The sequence below is a fragment of the Lygodium microphyllum genome, chromosome 16 (assembly GCF_053477565.2).
Source record: "Lygodium microphyllum isolate KBCC chromosome 16, Lygodium_microphyllum_v1.1.10, whole genome shotgun sequence".
Lineage (NCBI taxonomy): Eukaryota > Viridiplantae > Streptophyta > Polypodiopsida > Schizaeales > Lygodiaceae > Lygodium > Lygodium microphyllum.
In genome coordinates, this window is record NC_141150.1 from 146,422,636 (window position 1) to 146,432,635 (window position 10,000).

Below are 10,000 nucleotides of genomic sequence, written 5' to 3' on the forward strand. Positions count from 1 at the left end.
GCCCCTCCCTCTGCCTCGCTCTCACGTGATACCCCCTCCTCAAGATGCGAGGTATTTTGGGAGCGGAGGGTGTGCCATGTTGTGGGGGGGTTCGGTGGAGCGGGGTTTTTCCGAGGAGGGAGGGCGTGCCATGTTGCGCGGGCGGGTTGTTGGAGCGGGGATTTCTGAGGAGGGAGGGTGTGCCATGTCGCGGGGGGGTGCCATGTCGTGGGGGGGTTTCTTGAGGAGGTCCGTCGGGGGGTGGAAGGTTCCGTGTCGCGGGAGGGGGTCGTGTGCAGTGGGGTGTGTGTGCCGTGTCATTGCGGAGCGCGATTTCTAAAGAGGGAGGGTGTGCCATGTCGTGGGGGGGTGAGGTGACGTGCCGTGGGTCGAGCGGGGTTTTTGGAGGTGGGGTGCGCGGGGGATACGCCGCGTCGTCGGGGGGTGCGGTGGGGTGGAGGGTGCGCCGTGTCGTGGGGGGGTGACGCGGGGTGGGCTGGGTCGAGCGGGGTTTTTGGAGGCGTGGCGGGGTCGTGTCGATGGAGCGGGGTTTTTCGAGGTGGGGTGCGGGGGGGATGCGCCGCGTCGAGGGGGGGTGCGGTGGGGTGTGCCGTGACGCGGGGTGGGGTGGTGTGGATGCAGCGGGTTTTCCGAGGTGGGGTGCGCGGGGGCGTCGTGGGGGGGTGACGCGGGGTGGGGTGGGTCGAGCGGGGTTTTCGGAGGCGTGGAGGGAGCGGGGTTTTTCGAGGTGGGGTGCGGGGGGGGCGTCGTGGGGGGGTGCGGTGGGGTGGGGGGGTGCGCCGTGTCGTGGGGGGTGACGCGGGGTGGGGTGGGTCGAGCGGGGTTTTCGGAGGCGTGGCGGGGTGCTGTGGAGGGAGCGGGGTTTTTCGAGGTGGGGTGCGGGGGTGCGCCGTGTCGTGGGGGGGGTGACGCGGGGTGGGGTGGGTCGAGCGGGGTTTTCGGAGGCGTGGAGGGAGCGGGGTTTTTCGAGGTGGGTGCGGGGGGGGCGTTGTGGGGGGGTGCGCCGTGTCGTGGCGGGTGACGCGGGGTGGGGTGGGTCGAGCGGGGTTTTCGGAGGCGTGGCGGGGTGCTGTGGAGGGAGCGGGGTTTTTCGAGGTGGGGTGCGGGGGGGCGTCGTGGGGGGGTGCGCCGTGTGGTGGGGGGGTGACGCGGGGTGGGGTGGGTCGAGCGGGGTTTTTGGAGGAGAGGTGGGGTGCTGTGGATGGAGCGCGGTCTTTCGAGGTGGGGTGGGGGGGGGGGGGCGTCGTGGGGGGGTGCGGTGGGGTGGGGGGTGCGCCGTGACGCGGGGTGGGGTGGGTCGAGCGCGGTTTTTTGGAGGCGTGGCGGGGTGGTGTGGAGGGAGCGGGGTTTTTCGAGGTGGGGTGCGGGGGGGGCGTCGTGGGGGGGTGCGCCGTGTCATGGGGGAGTGACGCGGGGTTGGGGTGGTCAAGCGGGGTTTTTGGAGGAGAGGTGGGGTTTTTGGAGGAGAGGTGGGGTGCTGTGGAGGGAGCGGGGTTTTTCGAGGTGGAGTGCGGGGGGGCGTCGTGGGGGGGTGACGCGGGGTGGGGGTGGTCGAGCGGGGTTTTTGGAGGAGAGGTGGGGTGCTGTGGAGGGAGCGCGGTTTTTCGAGCTGGGGTGCGGGGGGGCGTCGTGGGGGGGTGCGGTGGGGTGGGGGGGTGCGCCGTGTCGTGGGGGAGTGACGCGGGGTTGGGGTGGTCAAGCGGGGTTTTTGGAGGAGAGGTGGGGTGCTGTGGAGGGAGCGGGGTTTTTCGAGGTGGGGTGCGGGGGGGCGTCCTGGGGGGTGACGCGGGGTGGGGGTGGTCGAGCGGGGTTTTTGGAGGAGAGGTGGGGTGCTGTGGAGGGAGCGCGGTTTTTCGAGGTGGGGTGCGGGGGGGCGTCGTGGGGGGGTGCGGTGGGGTGGGGGGGTGCGCCGTGTCGTGGGGGGTGACGCGGGGTGGGGTGGGTCGAGCGGGGTTTTCGGAGGCGTGGCGGGGTGCTGTGGAGGGAGCGGGGTTTTTCGAGGTGGGGTGCGGGGGTGCGCCGTGTCGTGGGGGGGGTGACGCGGGGTGGGGTGGGTCGAGCGGGGTGGGGTGGGTCGAGCGGGGTTTTTGGAGGAGAGGTGGGGTGCTGTGGAGGGAGCGGGGTTTTTCGAGGTGGGGTGCGGGGGGGCGTCCTGGGGGGTGACGCGGGGTGGGGGTGGTCGAGCGGGGTTTTTGGAGGAGAGGTGGGGTGCTGTGGAGGGAGCGCGGTTTTCCGAGGTGGGGTGCGGGGGGGCGTCGTGGGGGGGTGCGCCGTGTCGTGGGGGGGTGCGCCGTGTCGTGGGGGAGTGACGCGGGGTTGGGGTGGTCAAGCGGGGTTTTTGGAGGAGAGGTGGGGTGCTGTGGAGGGAGCGGGGTTTTTCGAGGTGGGGTGCGGGGGGGCGTCCTGGGGGGTGACGCGGGGTGGGGGTGGTCGAGCGGGGTTTTTGGAGGAGAGGTGGGGTGCTGTGGAGGGAGCGCGGTTTTCCGAGGTGGGGTGCGGGGGGGCGTCGTGGGGGGGTGCGCCGTGTCGTGGGGGGGAGACGCGGGGTGGGGTGGGTCGAGCGGGGTTTTCGGAGGCGTGGTGGTGTGGCGTGGAGGGAGCGGGGTTTTTCGAGGTGGGGTGCGGGGGGGGGGCGTCGTGGGGGGGTGCGGTGGGGTGGGGGGGTGCGCCGTGTCGTGGGGGGGTGACGCGGGGTGGGGTGGGTCGAGCGGGGTTTTTTGAGGTGGGGTGCGGGGGGGGGGGGGGGGATATGCGCCGCGTCGTGGGGGGGTGCGCCGTGTCCTGGGGGAGTGACGCGGGGTTGGGTGGGTCGAGTGGGGTTTTTCGAGGTGGGGTGCGGGGGGGGGGATATGCGCCGCGTCGTGGGGGGGTGCGGTGGGGTGTGGGGGGTGTGCCGTGTCGTGGGGGGCTGACGCGAGGTGGGGTGGGTCGAGCGGGGTTTTCGGAGGAGTGGTGGGGTGGTATGGAGGGAGCGGGGTTTTTCGAGGTGGGGTGCGGGGCGTCGTCGTTGGGGGGTGCGGTGGGGTGGGGGGTGCGCCGTGTCGTGGGGGGGAGACGCGGGGTGGGGTGGGTCGAGCGGGGTTTTCGGAGGCGTGGTGGTGTGGCGTGGATGGAGCGGGGTTTTTCGAGGTGGGGTGCGGGGGGGGGCGTCGTGGGGGGGTGCGGTGGGGTGGGGGGGTGCGCCGTGTCGTGGGGGGGTGACGCGGGGTTGGGTGGGTCGAGCGGGGTTTTTCGAGGTGGGGTGCGGGGGGGCGTCGTGGGGGGGTGCGGTGGGGTGGGGGGGTGCGCCGTGTCCTGAGGGAGTGACGCGGGGTTGGGTGGGTCGAGCGGGGTTTTTCGAGGTGGGGTGCGGGGGGGGGGGGGGGGATATGCGCCGCGTCGTGGGGGGGTGCGGTGGGGTGTGGGGGGTGTGCCGTGTCGTGGGGGGCTGACGCGAGGTGGGGTGGGTCGAGCGGGGTTTTCGGAGGCGTGGTGGGGTGGTATGGAGGGAGCGGGGTTTTTCGAGGTGGGGTGCGGGGCGGCGTCGTTGGGGGGTGCGGTGGGGTGGGGGGTGCGCCATGTCGTGGGGGGGTGACGCGGGGTGGGGTGGGTCGAGCAGGGTTTTCGGAGGCATTTGTGGTGTGGCGTGGAGGGAGCGGGGTTTTTCGAGGTGGGGTGCGGGGGGGGGGGGGCGTCGTGGGGGGGTGCGGTGGGGTGGGGGGGTGTGCCGTGTCATGGGGGTGGCGCGGGGTTGGGTTGGGTGGGGGAGTGACGAGGGGGGAAGGGGCGAAATTTGGAGGGGGGGGCGAATTTTTGGGGCGGGGGGGGGGGAGGGGTGGGGTGGTGTGTGTTGAGGGGGGGGCGAAATTTCGAGGGGGGGAAGGGGAGGGGTGGTGTGGTGTGGTGTGGTGTGGTGTGTGTTGAGGGGGGGGGGGGATTTTTGAGGGGGGGGGGGGGAGGGGTGGTGTGGTGTGGTGTGTGTTGAGGGGGGGGGGGTGGTGTGTGTTGAGGGCGGGGGGGGGGGGGATTTTTTTGGGGGGGGGGAGGGGTGGTGTGGTGTGGGGTGGTGTGTGTTGAGGGGGGGGGGGCGAATTTTTGGGGGGGGGGGGGAGGGGTGGGGTAATGTGTGTTGAGGGGTGGGCGAAATTTGGAGGGGGGGAAGGGGAGGGGTGGTGTGGTGTGTGTTGAGGGGGGGGGGGGGGGATTTTTGAGAGGGGGGGGAGGGGTGGTGTGGTGTGTGTTGAGGGGGGGGGGGGAAAGGGTGGGGAGGTGTGTATTGAGGGGGGGGGCGAATTTTTGGGGGGGGGGGGGAGGGGTGGTGTGTGTTGGGGCCGGGGGGTGGGGGGCAAATTTTGGAGGGGGGGGGAGGGGTGGTGTGGTGTGGTGTGTGTTGAGGGGGGGGGGGAGAATTTTGGAGGAGAGGTGGGGTGGTGTGGGTGTGTTGAGGGGGGGGGGAGGGGTGGTGTGGTGTGTGTTGAGGGGGGGGCGGGGTGGTGTGGTGTGTGTTGAGGGGGGGGCGGGGAATTTTTGAGGGGGGGGAGCGGTTGTGTGGTGTGTGTTGGGGGGGGGGGTGGGGTGGTGTGTGTTGGGGGGGGGGGGGATTTTTGGGGGGGGGGGGGGGAGGGGTGGTGTGGTGTGTGTTGAGGGGGGGGGGGGAAAGGGTGGGGAGGTGTGTATTGAGGGGGGGGGCGAATTTTTGGGAGGGGGGGGGAGGGGTGGTGTGTGTTGGGGCCGGGGGGTGGGGGGGCAAATTTTGGAGGGGGGGGGAGGGGTGGTGTGGTGTGGTGTGTGTTGAGGGGGGGGGGGGAGAATTTTGGAGGAGAGGTGGGGTGGTGTGGGTGTGTTGAGGGGGGGGGGAGGGGTGGTGTGGTGTGTGTTGAGGGGGGGGCGGGGTGGTGTGGTGTGTGTTGAGGGGGGGGCGGGGAATTTTTGAGGGGGGGGGAGCGGTTGTGTGGTGTGTGTTGGGGGGGGGGTTGGGGTGGTGTGTGTTGGGGGGGGGGGGGGGGGGGGATTTTTGGGGGGGGGGGGGAGGGGTGGTGTGGTGTGTGTTGAGGGGGGGGGGGAGGGGATTTTTGAGGGGGCGGGGAGGGGTGGTGTGGTGTTTGTTGAGGGGGGGGGGGGTGGGGAGGTGTGTATTGAGGGGGGGGGGGGGCGCGAATTTTTGGGGGGGGGTGGGAGGGGTGGTTTGTGTTGGGGGCGGGGGGGGGGGGGGGGGGGAAATTTTGGAGGGGGGGAGGGGGTGTGTGGTGTGGTGTGTGTTGAGGGGGGTGGCCGAATTTTGGGGGGGGGGGGGGGGGGTGGGGTGGTGTGTGTTGGGGGGGGGGGGCGAATTTTTTGGGGGCGGGGGGGGGGGAGGGGTGGGGTGGAGTGTGTTGAGGGGGGGGCGAAATTCGGAGGGGGGGAAGGGGACGGGTGGTGTGGTGTGTGTTGAGGGGGGGGGATTTTTGAGGGAGGGGGAGGGGTGGTGTGGTGTGGTGTGTGTTGAGGGGGGGGGGGGAATTTTTGAGGGGGGGGAGGCGTGGTGTGGGGTGGTGTGTGTTGAGGGGGGGGGCGAATTTTTGGGGGGGGAAGGGGCGAAATTTGGACGGGGGGGGGGGGGGGGGAGGGGTGGGGTGGTGTGTGTTGAGGGGAAGGCGAAATTTGGAGGGGGGAAGGGGAGGGTTGGTGTGGTGTGTGTTGAGGGGGGGGGGGGGGATTTTTGAGGGGTGGGGGGGGCGAATTTTGGAGGGGGGGGGAGGGGTGGTGTGTGTTGAGGGGGGGGCCAATTTTTTGGGGGGGGGGGCAAAATTTGGAGGGGGGGGGGGAGGGGTGGTGTGGTGTGGTGTGTGTTGGGGGGGGGGATTTTTGAGGGGGGGGGGGGGGAGGGGTGGTGTTTTGTGTGTTGAGGGGGGGGGGGGGGGATTTTTGAGGGGGGGGGAGGGGTGGTGTGGTGTGTTTTGAGGGGGGGGGGGGGATGTGGTGGTGTGTGTTGGGGGGGGGGGGAAATTTTTGGGGGGGGGGAGGGGAGGTGTGGGGTGGTGTGTGTTGAGGGGGGTGGGGGGCGAATTTTGGAGGGGGGGGGAGGGGTGGTGTGGTGTGGTGTGTGTTGAGGGGGGGGCCAATTTTTTTGGGGGGGGGGGGGGGGGGCAAAATTTGGAGGGGGGGGGGGGAGGGGTGGTGTGGTGTGGTGTGTTTTGAGGGGGGGGGGGGAGGGGTGGTGTTTTGTGTGTTGAGGGGGGGGGGGGGGGGGGAATTTTTGAGGGGGGGGGAGGGGTGGTGAGGTGTGTGTTGGGGGGGGGGATTTTTGGGGGGGGGAGGGGTGGTGTGGGGTGGTGTGTGTTGAGGGGGGTGGGGGGGGGAGGGGTGGTGTGGTGTGGTGTGTGTTGAGGGAGGGGGGGGGGGGGAATTTTTGGGGGGGAGAAGGGGCGAAATTTGGAGGGGGGGGGGGAGGGGTGGGGTGGTGTGTGTTGAGGGGGGGGCGAAATTTGGAGGGGGGGAAGGGGAGGGGTGGTGTGGTGTGGTGTGGTGTGTGTTGAGGGGGGGGGGGAAGGGTGGGGAGGTGTGTATTGAGGGGGGGGGGGGGGGCGAATTTTTGGGGGGGGGGGAGGGGTGGTGTGTGTTGGGGGCGGGGGGGGGGGGAAGGGTGGGGAGGTGTGTATTGAGGGGGGGGGGGCGAATTTTGGGGGGGGGGGGGGGGAGGGGTGGTGTGGTGTGGTGTGGTATGTGTTGAGGGGGGTGGCCAAATTTTTTGGGGGGGAGGGGTGGTGTGGTGTGTGTTGAGGGGGGGGGTGGGGTGGTGTGTGTTGAGGGGGGGGGGGGGGGGGCGAATTTTGGAGGGGGGGGGAGGGGTGGTGTGGTGTGGTGTGTGTTGAGGGGGGGGGGGAGGGGTGGTGTGGTGTGTGTTGGGGGGGGGGGGTGGGGTGGTGTGTGTTGAGGGGGGAGGGGTGGGAAATTTTTGGGGGGGGGGCGAATTTTGGAGGGGGGGGGGGGGAGCGGTGGTGTGGTGTGGTGTGTGTTGAGGGGGGGGCGAATTTTTGGGGCGGGGGGGGAGGGGTGTTGTGGTGTGTGTTGAGGGGGGGGGGGATTTTTGAGGGGGGGGGGAGGGGTGGTGTGGTGTGTGTTGAGGGGGGGGGTGGGGTGGTGTGTGTTGAGGGGGGGGGGGGGGGGGGGGGGGCGAATTTTGGAGGGGGGGGGGGAGGGGTGGTGTGGTGTGGTGTGTGTTGAGGGGGGGGGCCAATTTTTTGGGGGGGGGGGCAAAATTTGGAGGGGGGGGGGGGGGATTTTTGAGGGGGGGGGAGGGGTGGTGTGGTGTGTGTTGAGGGGGGGGCGGGGAATTTTTGAGGGGGGGGGGAGGGGTTGTGTGGTGTGTGTTGTGGGGGGGGGGGTGGGGTGGTGTGTGTTGAGGGGGGCGGGGGGGGGATTTTTTTGGGGGGGGGGGGGAGGGGTGGTGTGGTGTGGTGTGTGTTGAGGGGGGGGGGGATTTTTGAGGGGGGGGGAGGGGTGGTGTGGTGTGTGTTGAGGGGGGGGCGGGGAATTTTTGAGGGGGGGGGAGGGGTTGTGTGGTGTGTGTTGTGGGGGGGGAGGGGGTGGGGTGGTGTGTGTTGAGGGGGGCGGGGGGGGATTTTTTGGGGGGGGGGGGGGGGAGGGGTGGTGTGGTGTGGTGTGTGTTGAGGGGGGGGGGGGATTTTTGAGGGGGGGGAGGGGTGGTGTGGTGTGTGTTGAGGGGGGGGCGGGGAATTTTTGAGGGGGGGGGAGGGGTTGTGTGGTGTGTGTTGTGGGGGGGGGGGGGTGGGGTGGTGTGTGTTGAGGGGGGCGGGGGGGTGATTTTTTGGGGGGGGGGGGGGGGGGGGAGGGGTGGTGTGGTGTGGTGTGTGTTGAGGGGGGGGGGGGATTTTTGAGGGGGGGGGAGGGGTGGTGTGGTGTTTGTTGAGGGGGGGGGGGGGGTGGGGAGGTGTGTATTGAGGGGGGGGGGGGCGCGAATTTTTGGGGGGGGGGGGGGGGGGGCAAATTTTGGAGGGGGGGAGGGGGTGTGTGGTGTGGTGTGTGTTGAGGGGGGTGGCCGAATTTTTGGGGGGGGGGGGGGTGGGGTGGTGTGTGTTGGGGGGGGGGCGAATTTTTTGGGGGCGGGGGGGGGGGGAGGGGTGGGGTGGTGTGTGTTGAGGGGCGGGCGAAATTCGGAGGGGGGGAAGGGGAGGGGTGGTGTGGTGTGTGTTGAGGGGGGGGATTTTTGAGGGGGGGGGAGGGGTGGTGTGGTGTGGTGTGTGTTGAGGGGGGGGGGGGATTTTTGAGGGGGGGGGAGGCGTCGTGTGGGGTGGTGTGGTGTGGTGTGTGTTGAGGGGGGGGGGGGAATTTTTGGGGGGGGAAGGGGCGAAATTTGGACGGGGGGGGCAATTTTTGGGGGGGGGGGAGGGGTGGGGTGGTGTGTGTTGAGGGGAAGGCGAAATTTGGAGGGGGGAAGGGGAGGGTTGGTGTGGTGTGGTGTGGTGTGTGTTGAGGTGGGGGGGGATTTTTGAGGGGGGGGGGGGGCGAATTTTGGAGGGGGGGGAGGGGTGGTGTGTGTTGAGGGGGGGGGCCAATTTTTTGGGGGGGGGGGGGGGCAAAATTTGGAGGGGGGGGGAGGTGTGGTGTGGTGTGGTGTGGTGTGTGTTGGGGGGGGGGGGGATTTTTGAGGGGGGGGGGGAGGGGTGGTGTTTTGTGTGTTGAGGGGGGGGGGGATTTTTGAGGGGGGGGGATGTGGTGGTGTGTGTTGAGGGGGGGGGGGAATTTTTGGGGGGGGGGGAGGGGAGGTGTGGGGTGGTGTGTGTTGAGGGGGGTGGGGGGTGAATTTTGGAGGGGGGGGAGGGGTGGTGTGGTGTGGTGTGTGTTGAGGGGGGGGGGCAAAATTTGGAGGGGGGGGGGGAGGGGTGGTGTTTTGTGTGTTGAGGGGGGGGGGGGAATTTTTGAGGGGGGGGGAGGGGTGGTGTGGTGTGTGTTGGGGGGGGGGGGGTGGGGTGGTGTGTGTTGAGGGGGGGGGGGGGGATTTTTGGGGGGGGGAGGGGTGGTGTGGGTTGGTGTGTGTTGAGGGGGGTGGGGGGGGGGGAGGGGTGGTGTGGTGTGGTGTGTGTTGAGGGGGGGGGGGGGGGGGGGGGGCGAATTTTTGGGGGGGAGAAGGGGCGAAATTTGGAGGGGGGGGGAGGGGTGGGGTGGTGTGTGTTGAGGGGGGGGCGAAATTTGGAGGGGGGGAAGGGGAGGGGTGGTGTGGTGTGGTGTGGTGTGTGTTGAGGGGGGGGGGGAAGGGTGGGGAGGTGTGTATTGAGGGGGGGGGGCGAATTTTTGGGGGGGGGGGGAGGGGTGGTGTGTGTTGGGGGCGGGGGGGGGGGGAAGGGTGGGGAGGTGTGTATTGAGGGGGGGGGTGGGCGAATTTTTGGGGGGGGGGGGGGAGGGGTGGTGTGGTGTGGTGTGGTGTGTGTTGAGGGGGGTGGCCGAATTTTTTGGGGGGGGGGGGGGTGGGGTGGTGTGTGTTGGGGGGGGGGCGAATTTTTTGGGGGCGGGGGGGGGGGGAGGGGTGGGGTGGTGTGTTTTGAGGGGGGGGCGAAATTTGGAGGGGGGGAAGGGGAGGGGTGGTGTGGTGTGTGTTGAGGGGGGGTGATTTTTGAGGGGGGGGAGGGGTGGTGTGGTGTGTGTTGACATGACGACGCGACGTGCTCCCCTCCCCTTAACACACCCACCCACCCACCATGACGCCCGCTCAAAAATTCTGCCCCCCTCCCCCCCCCCCCCTCTCAACACACACCACACCACCCCTCCCCCCCCCCCACCCCCCCTCAAAAATTCGCCCCCCCCCCTCCCCCCCCCCCCTCAAAAATTCGGCCCCCCCCCTCCCCCCCCCCCCTCCCCCCCCACCCCCCCTCAAAAATTCGGCCCCCCCCCCCCCCCCCCTTCAAAATTCGGCCCCTCTCTACACACACCAACCCCCCCCCCCCCCCCCCCCCCCCCCTCAAAAATTCGGCCCCCCCCCTTCCCCCCCCCCCCCTCCCCCCCCACCCCCCCTCAAAAATTCGGC